Source organism: Terrapene carolina, unplaced genomic scaffold, assembly GCF_002925995.2.
Source record: "Terrapene carolina triunguis isolate 2854851 unplaced genomic scaffold, T_m_triunguis-2.0 Scaffold58, whole genome shotgun sequence".
NCBI classification, from domain to species: Eukaryota; Metazoa; Chordata; order Testudines; family Emydidae; genus Terrapene; species Terrapene triunguis.
This window is the reverse complement of record NW_020664409.1, coordinates 27,093,973-27,112,808: the sequence shown is the minus strand read 5'-3', so window position 1 is coordinate 27,112,808 and position 18,836 is coordinate 27,093,973. Positions and strand designations below refer to the sequence as shown.

The following is an 18,836-nucleotide window of genomic DNA, read 5'->3' as shown; positions in this document are numbered from 1 at the left end:
TTACAGGTAAAGCAAGCAGAGAACGGACACCAAAAGGGATTTTACAGCTAACTGGCTGGCTGGGTGTTTATAAACGGGAGCTCCCCCACTTCTTCATTTATCCCAGCCTGTGACAGAGTTCCAAAGATGGCTAATATATTTACTCGTCACAATCTCTGCCAATGCAGACCAAAGCTTCAGCCTCTACATTCTCTGATTCATATTAAGGATTTTTCAGAGGGCAGCATCATTCGGGTGTTTATTTATGCTTCAGTGCAAATAAATAATACAAATGTAGTTATAGAATTTTACTTGAAGATTCATTTTTAGAATTATCGCAACTGGAGAATATTAGATGATTTCATAATTATTGCTGCCCCATAAAGCCATGTTCTTTGTCACAGAAATTAGACCTAAAGTACCACATAAGACATGAGGCACTGTAGGTAAATTTGGCCAAGAGAAGAAATTTTGATGCAACAGAAACTCAAATTATGCAGTGTAACCGCCACGTCCCCCCCACAAGCAAAGAAATTAATTACAATTTTTATGAACATAGGCAGATGTCAATTTCCCATGAGCAATGGACATTATGCTGCTCACCACATATGAGTGGTGAATATTTTACCGTCAGCAAACGGTATGCCTCTGCACATTATAACGAACAGAAGGATTTTTTAAAGAGTAAACTGTCATGAATGAAGTGTTTGAAATGGAGCAATACAAACTAGAATGCTAAAGGCATTAGAGAAGAATTAGATACATTTTCCAGAATTTATGATATATAATAGCTGAAAATGAATATTTAAAATACTACTTGATGTACATGTGGTAGCACATGACTGGTAGCAAATAAACTGGCCATTACTGGAAGACTAAAAATACAATGAATACTCACTTTGAGCTGTTGCACAGCAACAGTCAGCAGGAAATTAAAGATAATCTATTATATATGCTGAAAAAGCAATGGTAGAAGCTTCTGTTTCCCTCATCATAAATTTCCTGGCCTTTTAAAGTTGTTTATAATGGGTGAAGTAATGTTGAAGATAATTCTCCCTTAATTCAGAACACAATTAACTTCTTTTAAGAGAGCAAATTATATTTACAATGAAGTTATCTCATCTGGCCAACACCATAGTATGGCTGAAGGTTTATATAGTATAAGCTCTGCATAATCAGTGGAGTTAAACTATAAACCACAGACTTTTGGAAACACGGATTATACTTAGACATGGCTGATGCTTCTATTGAACAATGATACACTCTTCCATTATCTTATATACTTGACTATATTTGCTATCACAGAACCATGCCTCACAACTATCCCTTATTTCAAAGGATGGCCATCCCTGTTAGGTCTAAGTTTGCCTCCTTCCCGCAAAGACTTATTGTTCTTTCTTTCATAGCACTGTATATTTCTTAGATATGAAGTGCTGCACCATGAAACTGGAGTTATAGAAAATGTTATTTAAATGAAAAAGGGTTCTATATCATTTTAAAGCATCCTGCATTGCTGATATTTCTTGGGTCCTTCATTTTGAGTCTTCAGACCTCATTCAGTTGTTGCCAGGTGAAGAGAGATGAAGATATATTCAACAATGAACTCTTCACACAGAAGCCAAGTTTGAATTTGCTGTGCTAGTTTTACACATATTTCTGCAGTTTGTTCTTGCTCTCATAGGTAATACAATAAGGTTTCCATTCCCCAAAGATCTGGGCTGTTATCATGGTTACATATGGACATTCTTTGGTGACAAGAAGCGGTGCAGGAATCCCATGTTGTTGTTATTATTCATTTGTACCATGGCAATACCTTGGAGCCTTACCAAGTGGAGGGTCAGTGCTAATGAGCCAATCAATAAGCACTGACCCCCCCACTTGGTAAGGCAACTCCCATCTTTTCAGGTGCTGGGTATTTATACCTGCCTCTGTATTTTCCACTCCATGCATCTGATGAAGTGGGTTTTAGACCACGAAAGCTTATGCCCAAATAAATTTGTTAGTCTCTATGGAAAAAGTGGGTGTTTAAAAAAATGGTAACATTTTGGTGACTATGTTTGGAATAATTTTTATACATATTTACAGACCATATTTTACCCCAAGTTTTTGTGAGACATCCTAGTAATTATATAAAAAGTAATGGAATTTCTACATACAGAATCAGGATGGAATTTGGCCCTTATAATATGCAAGACATAGCCCATTTAGATCACAACAGTTTAAAAGGTACGGTATCTTTGCCCCCAAAGTTTGATCAGCTCGACAGCATCCTTTTCATCTTCTATTACAACAGTACAAGAAGATTCCTGACAATGTATATGGATTAAGATGTTTTCATTTCAACAATGAAGAGAAGATGGAGGGAAAAGAAAGAAAAACCCATGAAACTTGAGTGCTAATGGTGGAAATCAAAGGCTGATACAGATAGGATGAAACATAAGGCATTTTTCAAAGCCTATGCTAAATCTGGATTACAGGTCAAGCGAACCTTCCTACCAGACTCCACTTAAGGTGCCAAATCCCATTCCAAGGAGTCATCCAAGCTGGTAAACTGCTTCATCAATCCTGAGATGCAACAATCTACAACCAAACTGAGCACCAACTGCTGCAAAGAACTATCATCCTAATTTGCCTTCTCAAACAGTATCAATTCACTCCACCTATGTGCACCAACCAACAGCCTACCTGCAATCCCAAAGCTCAGGGTCTTCACTCATCAAGAAGTTCTGGACACCCTACAGGAGTTGCAACCCAAGATTTGTGAATCTGGTAATGTCCTTCCTGCCTTGTGAAAGGCAGTCATGAACAAACTGCTGCCACTCTGATCAAAATAGTCTCATGGATCATTGACAGAAGTAAATCTTCCCTTCCTCCTTTAAGCACATGATAGTTCAACTGACACTGAAAGAAACCTACCCCGGATACATCAGGTCTAGCCGAGTACCACCCAGTGTCAAGCTTCCATTTCCTGAGAAAACTCTCAGAGACCACCAAAGGCCATCTACAAACGCTCATCTAATTGCAACTAAAATTCTAGACATGACAATCAGGATTCAGGCCAGGACATGGAACTGAAACTGCCTTAGTGAAACTGATGGATGATCTCCTCCCATCAATGGATAGAGGGCAAACATCTATTCTCGTCCCCCTGGACCTCTCTGAATCATTCAACAGTGTTGACCCTGAAGTGCTACTGTCTCACCTGAAAGAGGTGACGGGGTCCAGGGTAATGCAGTAAAATGCTCTGAGTCCTTCCTGGAGGTATTCACCCAAAAAGGTAAATTCACCTCCACAACTAGATCCCTGTCTTATGAAGTCCAACAAGGATCAATTCTCTCTGGTCCTTTTCAACATCCACACAAAGCCACTAGGTAAACTGGTCAGCTGACACCCAGCACTCCCTATGCTTTATACCATATATGATCATACCACTACCACCAACATAGTCCAGTGTTTGGAGGAGATCAGCTCATGGAGGTAGGACAGCTGCTGAAGATGAACTAGAGCAAGTCAGAGGTGATGCTGAGACAAGAAAACATTTTGACGAGTTTGTGGTGCAGTTTCTTTGGGTTGAAGGAACACAGCCCATCAACTGGTCAATTCACCACAGAGTTTAGGAGTCCTCTTAGATTCCTTGCTTACCTCCACCCTCACATAGCAACATTCTTGAGAAACATCTTTTGCCATCTCCAGTTGGCTACGTTACCATGCCCCATCCTGGCAGATGATGATCTGGCCTCATACCTTTGTTACCTCTCAGCTGGACTCAGCGATACACCTGGGCATGAAGCCTTCAGTGCTTAGGAAATTCCAGCTAGTACAGTACACTTCAGTGAGTCTCCTCAGCCACACACAGTATTGCAAGCACATCAAACCTCTCCTCCACTCCCTACACTGGCTTCCCATAGAATTTCAAATCAAGTTCAAGGGCTCGAACCTTATGCTCAAGGCATTACATGCCCTGGGCCCAGGATAATTAAAAGAGGATGTAAAGCTCTGGAATGAAGACCATAGTTGACATCGACACTCCTCTGGCATAATGGAACTCTCCACAAGAAATTTGAAGCTTGTTTGTGTGGGAGATAGAACTTTCCTGGAGTCTGGTCCAAGACTATAGAATGAATTCCCCCAGGAACTAAGAATCATCACAAACATTAACACCTTCCACCCCAAGTGCAAGGCACATTTCTTTGATCTTGCCTTCTCTAACATAAATGCATAGCAAAGGGTATATTTATAAGCAACAAAAAAAAAAAAACCCAACAAACTTAAGGGAAAAAGCTCTACCAATGCAAGATACTCCATTGCACATGCTTCTCCCCCTGAAGAGAGGATGAGAGAACACACATGTAAAAATGTTATTCATGTTGCTTTTAATGCACTACTGGAAGGCACTCAGTTACTACAATGATGAGTGTGCTATAAGAACCTATATTTAGTGCCCTACCAAATTCATGGTCCATTTTGGTCAATTTCACAGTCATAAGATTTTTAAAAATAATAAATTTCATGATTTCAGCTATTTAAATTTGAAATTTCATGGTGTTGTAATTGTAGGGGTCCTGACCCAAAAAGGAGTTGGGGGGGAGGGGCAGGTTGCAAGGTTATTGTAGGGGGGGTCGCAGTACTGCTACCTTTACTTCTGCACTGCTGCTGGCAGCGGCACTGCCTTCAGAGCTAGGTAGTTGGAGAGCGGCGGCTGCTGGTTGGGAGCCCAGCTCTGAAGGCAGAGCCACCAGCAGTAGTGCAGAAGTAAGGATGGCATGCAGGAGCGTAGCTAGGGGGTGCAGGGGAAGCAGCCGCTTCCCCTCAGCACATTTTCCAAAAGCGGCGCCTTTCTCCACAGCCAGCACTGGGCTCCGGACTCCGAGTCCAGAGCCGGGTTTTGCATGCGGCCGCCGGCTTGCTCTCGGCTCCGCACCGCCCCCCCCCTCCCATCCCCAGCCCTGCTCGCTCGCTGGCTCCAGGCAGCTTCGGCTGGTTGCCTGGCTCCCCGGGGATGAGAGGAGGAGGAGGAGGCAGCTCCCGGCAGATCTACCTCCCCTTAAGCAGGTCAGGGCTGGAGGAGTGGCGGGAGGTTGCTGGGTAGAGCAGGTATGAAAGGACTTATGAGTCCTAGAACAAAGTCAGCACTGCTGCTTCCGAATCATTCCCCACTCCCGTCCAATCTCCTGTGCACCAGCTTCCTAGCCGTATCTGAATGCAGCTCTGTTTGCACCATACCTGCTCTACCCAGCAACCTCCCCCCACTCCTCCAGCCCTGACCTGCTTAAGGGGAGGTAGATCTGCCGGGAGCCTCCTACCGCTCTCATCAGTAACTTAGCTGGGGGGGGGTGCAGGGGAAGCCCCCTTTAAGCGCCATGAGGGAGCCACCCTGTCTGTGGCTGCGCTGGGCGCTCCCCTCCCCTTGGCCCTGCCGGTCCCCGGGGTTGGAACCAGCAGCAGCAGCCGCCGCGGAGGTGCAGGCCGGGTCTGAGGAGCGGCACCGTGCGGTGCCAAGCACACGGCCCGCCGGGGATTCCAGCTGCGTCCTGCCAGCTCCTTCCAGCGCCCCGAGCCTGCCCCTGCTGCCCTGAGTTCGGGGCCCCCGGGGGCCCGCAGCAAGTCAGGTTGGTCTCCCTCCTTCCCCGTCCACGTGGAGGAGCCATGGGGGGGGAGGGCCCACAAGGGCGGCACGGCCGGAGGAGCCATGGGGGGGGGAACACGGTGCAGACGGAGGAGCAGCCAAGGGGGCGTGGCCAGAGGAAGAGCCAAGGGGGGATGCTTTTTTAATGTTTGCTCCCCCTGCTCTTAGAACCTGGCTACGCCACTGATGGCATGGTATGGTATTGTCACCCTTACTTCTGTGGGACTGCCCACAGAGCTGGGCTCTACGTCAACAGCCACCACTCTCCGGCCACCCAGCTCTGAAGGCAGCAACACAGAAGTAAGGATGTCATGGTATGATATGGTATGATATTGCCACCCTTACTTCTGCACTGTTGCTGGCGGGGCGTTGCCTTCAGAGCTGGGTGCCCAGCCAAAATCTGCCACTCTCTTGCAGCCCAGCTCTGAAGGCAGTGCAGAAGTCAGGGTGGCAATACTGCGACCTCCCTAAAATAACCTTGTGACCGCCCCCCCTGCAACTCCCTTTTAGGTCAGCACCCCCAATTTGAGAAATGCTGGTCTCCCCTGTGAAATCTGTATAGTATAGGGTAAAAGCACACAAAAGAACAGATTTCACAGGGGGAGACCAGATTTCACGGTCCGTGATGTGTTTTTCATGGCCGTGAATTTGGTAGGGCGCTACCTATACAGAATAGAATAGCTCAGCTCAATGTTGACTTCCCAAGAAATAAAGAGATCCATCACTCCTTTAATGCTCATCTTGAATATTCCAAAAAGAGAAAATAAAAAATATATTCAAAACAAGATGGATGTGTTTAGAAGTCTCAAAACTCTGAAGCTTTAGAGTTCTTCATAATGTTAAAAGAGTGTTGCTTCTCTCACCTGGTAAACATACTAATTCTGTTGTCTGACAAATGAAAAGATTTTTTCTAGAAAAGAGCCAAGCCAATATCGGGCTGTTCAGACACTAATCAGCAGGCCAAGTATTTTTGTAACTGTTACCTTTGAACCTGGTGGATAAAATATTTCTGGAAAATACAGTTACACGTTAGAATCAAAAGAGCTTCATTGGTTGGTGCTATAACTTTAACCTAGATGAGTTATCTTCTTAAGGACAGCACTACCTGGAATAATGTGAACACATCCTTGACCCTTGCCACTTAGGAGGAGCTCATAGATAGGGTAAGTTTTAAGGAAATGCTCAGAGGTATTTGGAAGATGTGCATTTGTCTGACTATCTCATCTGCAATATGAACATGAAATGAGATCCTTTAATTCTCTATCTGTTTAGCAAAGGAAGTAAAAGTATTTTTTCATGCAGATAATAAATCCAACTAGAAACATGCTGGAGTTTAAAGACAGAGTATTAAATCAAAATCAATACAATCTAGTAAGAAATCTCCAGTAGTCAAACACACAAAATCTTTCTAGTAAGACAGAACTAAGCAACGACTCATTGCTAGCAACGTTCTGATATAGATTTTGTGCTTGAACATTCAATAAACAGAGATACTGAATTTACTCATGCTAAATGTGGTTGCTTCCTAATACAAACCAAAACATCAAGTATACTTTGGTAGTACTGCAAATGAAATGCTTTTGTAGCAGTTCCCTAAGAAATTATATTTCACTTTAATTTAAGGAAAAAATGCCACAGGTGTGACAAGCACTCATTTGACAGTCACTATAACAAGCTATGCAATATCTGATGAGTTTCCCCTTAGCCACAAAGCTTGTTACTCTGTCAAAGAAAGCTATTAGGTTGGTTTGACACAATTTGTTCTTGACAAATCCATGCTGTTACTTATCACCTTATTATATTCTAGATGTTTGCAAATTGATTGCTTAATTATTTGCTCCATTATCTTTCCGGGTACTGAAGTTAAACTGACCAGTCTGTAATTCCCAGGGTTGTTCTTATTTCCCTTTTTTATTGATGGGCACTATATTTGCCCTTTTCCAGGCCTTAGGAATCTCTCCAGTCTTCCATGACTTTTCAAAGATAATCGCTTATGGCTCAGATATCTCCTCAGTCAGCTCCTTGAGTATTCTAGGATGCATTTTATCAGGTGCTGGTGACCTGAAGACCTCTAACTTAAGTAATTTTTAACATGTTCTTTCCCTGTTTTAGTCTCTGATTCTACCTCATTTTCACTAGCATTCGCTAAATTAGTTGTCCAATTGCTCCTAACTTTTTTGGTGAAAAACAAAGTCTGAAACAAAAAATTCATTTAGCAATTCTGCCATTTCCACATTTTCTGTTGCTGTTCCTCCCCATCCCCCCGCCATTGAATAACAGGTCTACACTGTCCTTGGGTTTCCTCTTGCTTCTAATATATTTCTAGAATGTTTTCTTGTACCCTTCGCGTCTTTAGCTAGTTTAATCTCATTTTGTGCCTTGCCTTTTCTAATTTTGTCCTTACATACTTGTGATGTTTATATTTATCGTTTGTAATTTGACCCAGTTTTCACTTTCTGTAAGCTTCTTGAGTTTCAGATCATTGAAGATCTCCTGGTTAAGCCAGGGTGGTCTCTTGCCATACTTCCTATCTTTCCTACGCAATGAGATAGTTTGCTCTTGTGCCCTTAATAGCGTCTCTTCGAAAAACTGCCAACCCTCTTGAACTGTTTTTCCCCTTAGACTTGCTTACCACAGGATCTTACCTACCAACTCCCTGAGTTTCCTGAAGTCTGCTTTCTTGAAATCCATTATCTTTATTGTGTTGTTTTCCCTCCTGTGTTCCTTAGAATCATGACCTCTACCATTTCATGACCACTTTCACCTAAGCTGCCTTCCACTTCAAATTCTCAACCAGTTCCTCCCTATGTGTCAAAATCAAATCTAGAACAGCCTCTCCACTAGTAGCTTTCTTCACCTTCTGAAATAAAATATTTGTCTCCACGTGCCCCAGTTTCCCACAGGCCCAACATGCCCACGGCCTCCGTGTTTGCTTCACGGGGGGGTTCTCTTGGGCTCCTCCTCTCCATCCTCCGGGTGGGACCTCCGTTCCCCTTAAAGTGTTCCTGTTGCCCACAGGCAAAACATTGTCTATGCCCAGACACCAGCCTCCTGCCCCTGGTGCTTGGTTTGGACAGTCTATGGGCCCTCTCCTGCAGCAGCTTAAACACCTACCATTGCTGCTAGGCAAGCTGGGTCATACAGGCTCTCAAGTAGTCCGACCCCATGGTCTCCACTCTCGCTGTCTCTCAGTTTCTCAAAACTTCTCTGGTACAGGCAATAGTCCTACAGTCTTGTCTCTCCCCCTTGTATCAGGGGTGACTGTATGCCTGCATTCCCCACCACAACTTGTTGGATAATCTGTGCCCTGCTATATTATTTTCCCAACAGATGTCTGAGTAGTTGAAGTCCCTCATCACCACTAAGTCCTGTGCTTTGTTAGTTGTTTAAAAAAAGTCCCATCCACCCCTTCTTCCTTGTTAGGTGGTCTGCAGTAGACCACTACCATGACATCACCCGTGTTTTTTACACCTTTTATCCTTACCCAGAGACTTTCAACAAATCTGTCTCCTATTTCCATCTCAACCTCAGTCCAAGTATATACATTTTTAATATTTAAGGCACTCCCTTTTTTCCCTGCTTGTCCTTCCTGAGCAAGCTGTACCCTACTATACCAATATTCCAGTCGTGTATTATCCCATGAAGTCTCTGGGATGTCAACTATGTCATAGTTGTGTTTATTAAGTAGCATTTCAAGTTCTTCCTGCTTATTCCCCATACTTCTTGCATTAATATACAGACATCTAAGATACTGATTTGATTCCCCCTCCCCTTGTTATCTCTTGTCTCTCCCTTATCCCTGCTATAACGGTCCCTGCTCCCCCCAGATTCTGACCTTTCTCCCAGCTCTCCATGTTTTTGACTTACCTTCTCATAAACAAACTGGGGAAATTCAACCTAGATAGAGCTATTATAAGGTGGGTGCATAACTGGTTGGAAAACCATTCACAGAGAGTAGTTATCAGTGGTTTGCAGTCAAGCTGGAAGGGCATATCGAATGGGGTCCTGCAGGGATCAGTTCTGGGTCCAGTTCTGTACAATATCTTCATCAATTATTTAGATAATGGCATAGAGAGTACACTTCTAAAGTTTGCAGACAATACCAAGCTGTGAGGGGTTACAAGTGCTTTGGAGGATAGCATAATTCAAAATGATCTGGACAAACTGGAGAAATGGTCTGAAGTAAATAGGATGAAATTCAAGAAGGACACATGCAAAGTACTCCACTTAGGAAGGAACAATCAGTTGCAAACATACAAAATGGGAAGAGACTGCCTAGGAAGGAGTACTGCAGAAAGGGATCTGGGGGTCATAGTGGATTGCAAGCTAAATATGAGTCAACAGTGTAACACTGTTGCAAAAAAAGCAAACATCATTTTGGGATGTATTAGCAGGAGTGTTGTAAGCAAGACATGAAAAGTAATTCTTCCACTCTACTCCACGCTGATTAGATCTCAGCTGGAGTATTGTGTCCAGTTCTGGGCACCACATTTCAGGAAAGATGTGGACAAATTGGAGAAAGTCCAGAGAAGAGCAACAAAAATGATTAAACATCTAAAAAACATGACCTATGAGGGAAGACTGAAAAAAATGGGTTTGTTTAGTTTGGAGAAGAGAAGACAGAGGGGACATGATAACAGTTTCCAAATACATAAAAGGTTGTTACAAGGAGGAGGGAGAAAAATTGTTCTTAACCTCTGAGAATAGGACAAGAAGCAATGGACTTAAATTGCAAGGGAGGTTTAGGTTGGACATTAGGAAAAACTTCCTAACTGTCAGGGTGGTTAATTACTGGAATAAATTGCCTAGGGAGGTCATGGAATCTCCATCATTGGAGATTTTTAAGAGCAGGTTAGACAAACACCTGTCAGGAATGGTCTAGATAATACTTAGTCCTGCCATGAGTGCAAAGGACTGGACTAGATGATCTCTCATGGTCCCTTCCAGTCCTATGGTTCTATGTTTTCCAGATAGAGAAACTGAGGCACAGTGAGAGAGACTTGCCCAGGGTCACAAAGGAAATCTGAGACGGAGCCATGATCTGAACCTAGATCCCATGCTTTAACTATAAATCTATCCTTCCTCCTGACATCAAATTTTACTCCACACTCTGCAAATATAACATCTAAATAATACAGAATAAAACTAAACCATAACTTGTATAATCTTTAGAAATATGTAAAAATAACTGTTACAGATTTATCAGGTAGAGAATTTGATTTATAAGGAAAAATTCGAATAGTTGAAGTTCAGACTTTGGTATTCTAACTCTCACTGAGTAGAACCTTATCTCTGTGAGTAGTGCCATTGTTGTCAGTGGGATGTCTCATGGAGTAAGATACTATTCAGTCTGAATAAAGGTGTCAACAGGACTTACCACAGAGTACAACAATAGCCAGTGAGAGCAAATGTGGCAGAATCAGGCACTAAAAAGGTATGGCTTTGGCCAAAATATAATTAAGAGGAGACCGTTGGAGTGGAAACTATCTGCAGATGTTAGAAGGGTGCAAACACCAAGACATGAATTGTTTAGGGCGGCATAAGGGGATGGAGATAATGGCATTAATTTAAAGAAAAGAAAACTTAGAATGAGTACCAGGAAAACTCTTTTACCTGTGATATCATTTAGTTCATGTTACAGCCTGCCTCAGTGGTAGAAACTCCATCGATTAAGTCATTTAAAACTGGACTTGTGGAAGTACCACAAAAATATACTGTAGGAATGAAATCCTGCAGAGCCCGGGGCAGGTACTTTAGGACCGAAGGCCATATGTCTCTTCAATTTCTAATATTATGGATTCTATGGCCAAAAGTTGTTCAACTGATCTAATAATAATTATTCTATTTCAACAGTTACAAACGGACAAAAATGATTTATAAAAAAAAAAAAATGTACTACTGTGCCTATATTACTACTACATCAAAACCAGATTCTATATTATTTGTAATGGCATAACTGAAACCTAGCCGATATTTATTTTAAGAGTATATTTCTGACAGAATAAAAATATTTTAATAGGCAGCACAACAGATATTTTGGGAAGGTTTGCAGATCTTACTTCTGCTGTATCTATTTCCTCTCTTACCTAGATGAGCTATAATTTTTAAAAAAGCAGAGGTATTAAACGTCAAACCTGCACAATGCAGCCTTTAACAGACCAGAAATCTGGTATAAAGTTAAAAGTGCAGTTTTTAAAGAATTTTTTTTACTTATGCCAGGTGATAGTCACTGGATTCAAAGGAAACAAGAGCCCTCCAATGATTCAATATTTCTAAATGCTAATGCTGCCACAATAACATTGTCCTAAAGACTCGAGAAGATGCTGTGGATTTTCATAGCTGTGCTGAAGGTGTATGAGCTTTGAATGGGAGTGAGGTATTTAAAATAACAAAATGAAGAAACTGTATGTGTGCTGATATTTGGTGGTCCTGAACTGGAACACTATCTAGTGGTGCAAAAACCAAGCCATCCGGTGTATTTCATTTTGATTTACAAATGTCTTGGATAGAAAGCAGAATTAAAAAAAAAAAAAAAAAGAAGTTCTGTATGTCTAGACAATTTTTACTTTTCAGTTTGACATTTGCTACTTTGCTTCTGCAGGTGCCAAAATCTATACGCTTCTAGACTTAAAAGATTAAAGAGATGGGTTTTAGTTCACTAGTTAAACTGTTATTGTATCACTTTAACCCTTTAAAAAGTGACAGTTTGCACTATCCCCAGTTTTTAAAAGATTTGCAAAGGTTTCTATTACCAACCCTGAAAGTATTTTCAGGGGATTTAATAACTCAGCAGTGAGAGAAAAAAAATTCTCTGAGTTAACAACATGACCTACATTGGCTCTGGATCAAACGAATTTACAAAATTTGAAAAAAAAACTGTTTACCCATCTCTCATCCCCAGTTCAAGTTGGCATTAGCTCTCAATATTATATAAGAGGCCTGAAGAATTCTATGGAACCTTAAGACTTATTTCTGAGGTACAAACTATTGAGTTCTGGGGCCTAGTTTTCATTTTCCTACAGCATGAAAGCAATTTCATGTCATTTACACATTTTGAGGAACACCTGAATACTTAAAAATTATCAAATAAACTATACACTGAAATAATTCAGTGTTATCATTCTCTTCTTTCCTCTTCTGCTGTCACTCCTTTCCTTCCCCCTGTCCTAGTATCACTTTTTTCAGCCTAATGGGAAATGCTCTCCTGAAAACTCCTGCCTTAAATAGCCAATAAATAACATTACTTATTTCTCTATATTTAAATGAGGGCAACATTTGCTCTAATTTATTCAAACTGAGTAAAATTCACACTTCCCAGCAGCTCAAAGCCAGGGTAAACAGGCCTTTTTTTGGGCTAAATTAAACTGGGGTGGAGTCATTCCTACCTCCTCCCCTGAGCCAGAGTGCCTGTGTAGCTGGCCCAATAAATAAAATAAATAATAATAATAGTATTGCAATTTGCAATAATAAACGCGAATATCACCTATGGTCCTGTACACTGAAGCAGTACTAAACGGAAGTCTTTATATTATGGAGATGCCAGTCATGGATCCATAATGAAAGCTGAGTTGAGTTTTGCATCTAAAGCAGGGATCCAACCTTTTTGTTCTATATGAAGAATATATTGTATCCTCCCCAAAATTACCGTGTACACAATGATTTATCTGGGAATTTACAGGAAATCCATCAGTTTATGAGCTAAAATTAATTTTAAAATTGGGTCCTTCCAGAAATTTAGCATGGGTACCAAACCTTTTCTTGTCCTGAATGATCTCAGTAATAGAATTACACAGACTCTCAGAAAGTGTCCATGTAGATCGAACTCATTGAAATCTCAGGCATGCACTGCATTTGAAGAAATTTAGTTGTAATTATCCTAACTTATTAGCTATTTTTGTTTCTGACTGTCATTATTACAATAAAATGTTGACAGGTCAACAGCTCAGGTCACTCTCAGCTGCAGCTACTGTGGCATCAGAGGCAACAACCAACCAATGCTTTCCCTCTACAGCAGTGTTTCCCCAAACTGGGGACGCCGCTTGTTTAGGGAAAGCCCCTGGCAGGCCGGGCCGGTTTGTTTACCTGCCACGTCTGCAGGTTCGGCCGATCGCGGCTCCCACTGGCCGCGGTTCGCTGCTCCAGGCCAATGGGGGCTGCGGGAAGTGGCGCGGGCCGAGGGATGTACTGGCCGCCGCTTCCAGCAGCTCCCATTGGCTTGGAGCAGCGAACTGCGGCCAGTGGGAGCCGCGATCGGCCGGATCTGCAGACGCGGCAGGTAAACAAACTGGCCTGGCCTGCCAGGGGCTTTCCTTAAACAAGCGGCGTCCCAAGTTTGGGAAACACTGCTCTACAGCAAACTGAAGTAGCTAGTTCTTCCTATTCAATTCTGCTACAGATCTATTGGTTGTAATGGGTCAGTGGTATCAGAAACTCGAGTGAATAAATGTGTCAAGCCTTCCCAGGCACGTTACTTGGCCCAACTGTCACTGCTTCTTAAAGGTATGCTATGCTGAAAACCTGTGTTACAAGAGAATTAAGGCTGAGAGTAATTTAAGAGTAAAAATATTATATATAAAAACAGTTATAACTAATTAAAGTTATAATTACACAAAATAATTACAAATCCAAGAAATTCAGAGTTAAACTTAAAAGAAATCCAAACATGCTAAGGCTCCTGCACAACCTTAAATAAGCTCTCTAGTGACGGGCAAAATATTAGGGGGGAGGAATGAATGTGTCTTTAAAAGTCAGCTTGCTCTAAAATGCATTGACTATAATTGCATAGTAGAACCACAGGGCACAGTTAATATCGTTCAGGTGCTCTGTTGCCAGTGTTGTCATGGCTCATCAAGTTCTATTTTAACATACTGCCATGCATAGGGTGGCATATCTCCCTATGCTGAATACAGGACACTTGGTAAAATTACTCATATTCAAGCGAGTTAAACGGCAATCAATCAGAACTATGCAGTACAAACGTTCAAATTAACATCAAGTTGACTGAGCCCCCATTAAAAAGAAATATTGTGTAACTGGATTCTTTTTATTTACCTTCTTAGCTTTAAGGCTTTAGGGTTCACAAGGGGAGAGGTGGCACACACACACACACACACACACACACACACACACACACCCATACCCCTTTGTCACACAGGGTGGGTGACCAACCAACCCGACCCTCCCTGCCCTACACTGTCCACCCTCCATGCCTAGCTGGGCCACCGGGATGAACCTGCCTCTCTGGTACCTGGCGCCGCATCTTCCCGAGGCAATGCATGTGTGTGTGTGGAGGGGAGGGGGGAGTGTAAGCGAAGTCACATGCCCCTACCCAGATTTCTGCCAGGGTTCACACAAGAATGTGGCCAGCAGCACCATTTCAACACTGTGCAGTACAGAAGGGATGGGAACTGCTTCCAGCTATGGGGGTGGAGGGGTGGGGGAGGGGGAGGGATGACCTGGCCCATGTCTTTGCAGAGCTCATCCCTTCCCCCCATCCCCACTGCCTGTAGGTTAGGGGCAGGAATAGGCTGGAAATCGCTCCTCCACCTCCCCTCAGCCACTCCAGAGCTTAGCTGAGGGGTGGAGAGGATGCCCCATGCCAGTGCTTTGCGAGACTTTGGAACACGCAGGGCTTGGCTCCTCCTGGCCAGCACCCTGAGCCGGAGGGTCTTGGGCTTTCCCAGGGCGCTGGCCCAGCCAGAGGCAGTGAGGGAAGGAAGGAGCCTGCCAGCCAGGCTGCTGGTGAGCTGAGTGCTCCGACCAGGGGCTGGTTCTCCGCACAGCTGAGGGGGGTGAAGGGGCAAAGCAGGGAGAGGACAGCGAGAGGGAGAACAAGTAAAAGGGCCGATGGGTGGGCAGCAGAGGCAACATGTAACCGGCCGCCGCCAGGTGCCTACCCGCACTCACTGGCCACTGCAGCTTGCAGCCAGCACCGTCTGGGAACGGGATGGGGGGGGGGCGGGGTTCTGCTGGCCAAGACCCGGCACAGAGTGGGGGCTGTGCTGACGGACTGGTAGGGAGAGCGGCCCGGCCCGCCATGCTGCAGCTTCACCCCGCCACCAGCCTCACATACCCCCCCCCCCCCCTTCGCTGCCCACTGGATACCCCACTCACCGCCAGTGGGTGGGCAGCTGGCAAGCAGGGATCCAACCAGTAGCAGGACCACCCAGTACTGATGGGGGAGATGCAAAAAATACAGGACAATTTGCACATTTTTAAGAAAAAGTCAGGACACCTGCAGGAGGGCTTAAATACAGGACTATCCCTTTCCAATTGGGACATCTGGTCACCCTAGCCATGCACAATCTTGCAAAGTCTTACTTGCATAAGTATTCCCTACTGTATGACTGCAATGGGGCTACATGCTTAAGTATGATTAAGGATCCACGATAGTGCCCCAAAATGACTATTCTCTGTTAAGTACCATGCATATTATGATGCCATTATTTAATAATAAATAATATTTAGTATTTCTTTTATGTCCATCTCCTCCACACTATCAGCCTTGACAGTCTCGTTTATCCATTTCAGCCACAACCATCTTTGCACTTACTACCATGCCCCTTTCTAAATGAAATATCCTGCCTGAATTAGTCCATAAAACCAATACCAGGCCCTCCTCCTAATCTCTCACCAATACTTACTTATACTACGACATATGCAAGAAACTAGTAATCTAATAAGGCATTAGGTTGAGGGCCATTTGGGCATAGTTGATACTAATTATAGAAAAAAAAAAAAAGACTGTACGTTTTCTCTCTCTCCTCCCACCCTCTTTTTTGCTTGTCCATGAAGATTATAAAGATTGTGGGGGCAGGAATTATTTATCTACATATATGGAAAGTCCCTAGAGCATGGTGAATGCTACCATAATAGATCATATAAATTATAATAGCCATAATAATTATCAAAGAAATAGAAATAGCAAAGGAACTTATCTAATGCACTGGATCAATTATATGCATTTTATATTTTGAAAATGCAAAAATTTCTTTCAAGAACCTTAAAGATCTGACAAAAGCCCTATAAGTCAGAGTTAAAACTGTCAGTTGATGTGCACAATTGTATCTTTTCTTTAAAAAATAGTATGACTGAAGGATGAAGTGTTAGCATTAATTCTGAGTTTCCTGGGGCTTTCTTTGTTTTAGGTCAGATGCTCAGCTTTACTGGTGTCTTGTATTTAATTGTAGTACTACTGTTTATTAAAGTGGTAGTAGCACACTCTATGATAAATTAAATGGGCATTTATCAAAGATAACTTGCCAGTTATAAATGTCAAACATAAGCACTGTAAGACAAATATAAATAGTCTATCTGGAGTTTACATTTATCTTATTTCAAATCTTTGGATAATCAACATTTGTACAACAGTGTTCACATTTGAATTATTGAAGAATATTTTCTGAAAGAGGAAGAGACAGTAGGTTACATCATTTATTTTAATTAATGTTACCGCAAAAAGAAAATATTAAAAATGCTATTTCCTATATAATATTGGAGAAGAAGAAAGTAGCATGTTATTTAGGGTTGTAAACCTTGAATCCAAGGTTTGGATTCAAGGTTTAAAGTTACTTAAATTAGCAAGTGCAACAAAATTTCATAGAAAGCATAATACGATAGCGGTAATCAGTCTAACTCTCAAAAATAAAATTCACATGTAGCACAATACATAATGGACCCACTGAGAACACTACCCTGACAGCAATATAAGTATTACAAACATTTGATAATAAACCCCTCCCACCTCCCTTTGACCCATAAGGAAAAGATGGGCCTTGCAGCACGCCAAAGGTTAACAAAGTTGGGTAGAGCCTTACTGGTAAAAAAGTCCAGCCATCAGCCCCCCTCTCTTTTATACCAGCGAAGCATTCTTACATTCTTTATGTTAATACAACAAAGATAGAAAGGATACTCACAGTTAAAACCAGGTTCAATATTGTTTCCAGCTTCAAGGCTGTTTATTGTGATTTGGAAGATGATGTGCAGTAGCAGGAATGATAGACTGATGAAACACAAGGATTTTAATAACCGTCCTGTATGTCCTAGAAGACAAAATATTGAGATGTACATAGTTGGGAGAAGTTCCAAAAAGAGTCAAAGTAGTGTTTAAAATTATCCAAGCATAGAAATGTTGTAAAAGTCTGGTAAATGGAAAAGGTTTCTAAATAGAACCAGTTACCACCCACTAGTTATGAATGTTACTTCGAGGGTTTCTGTCACTCATACCACAGTATACAGCATGATTATAACAAATGTTCAAATATGGCACTTCAGTTATAAGAACCCTCGATTATAACTCATACAATATTTTCCTCAATTTTTTTTTAGAAATTATCTAGAATCTCCAGATATCGGTCTTAACTCAATTAAGAAAATTTTCAATATTTCTATCACCTAATCATCTGACATAAGCACTGATAATTGGGGGATTACTGAATAAACTAATTATGCCAATGAGCAAATGATAGATTTGAATAAGGGATGAATTTCACTTACTAAGGGGGTTGGATAAACCAGGTTTACTGTATTTAAAATATATTTTTTTCTTTCTAATGCAAAACTTAGAACTAAAAAAGATGACAAAAGTTAATTGCATATGTGTAGAACTGAATTGCTCTGAAAGGAGGCAGATGGAGTTAAAATTCTGGGATAATACAGAGCATTTTTAAATAAGATAGGGAAGATTTTTCTTGTCCTCATATATGCTTTACTTATCCATAATTAACCACTTTTACAATGACAATCCCTAAATTAAACTGCAGTTTAACTGTTTTAATTAATCCACAGCTCTTCTGTGTAAAAGCTCAATTGACTTTAATGGAAGTTGTATGCTCCATAAAAAGGGGTATAAACGCTGTAGAAAGCCACAATGATAGTTTATATAGAGTCCATGAGTCCAGAGTCCATGTTGAGAATGAAATAGAATACTGTTTACTAGATTTGTTAGTGACCTGCACTACACTAGTTTATAGAGGAAGGAGCATAAAAACACAGCCAACAGTGGACTGAAATAAGAATCCACTAAGTACCATAAATTAAACAAAATATAAGACAAACCTGGAATATTTCCAAAAGTGAAATCAAACAAAATATAGAGATTTCTAGCTTTAGAGTTAGATTTTTATCTCATTTATATCAGTGTAATTTCTTAGGTTTCAGCAAAGGTACATCTATAAAAGTTAGGTAGGGTTACCATATCTAACAAATAAAAAAAGAGGACCCTCCACGGGGC

General features: G+C 41.8%; 1 protein-coding gene across 1 annotated transcript in view; it reads right to left on the bottom strand.

Annotated features, from left to right (window-relative positions):
- Positions 1-17,593, bottom strand: part of PIEZO2 (piezo type mechanosensitive ion channel component 2) — a 279,377-nt gene extending 261,784 nt beyond the window's left edge. Inside the window, exon 1 of the mRNA XM_026661020.2 lies at positions 17,521-17,593. The gene's annotated coding sequence lies outside the window, so the exon portion shown is untranslated. The remainder of the gene's footprint in view (positions 1-17,520) is intronic.
- Positions 17,594-18,836: the final 1,243 nt, after the last annotated feature.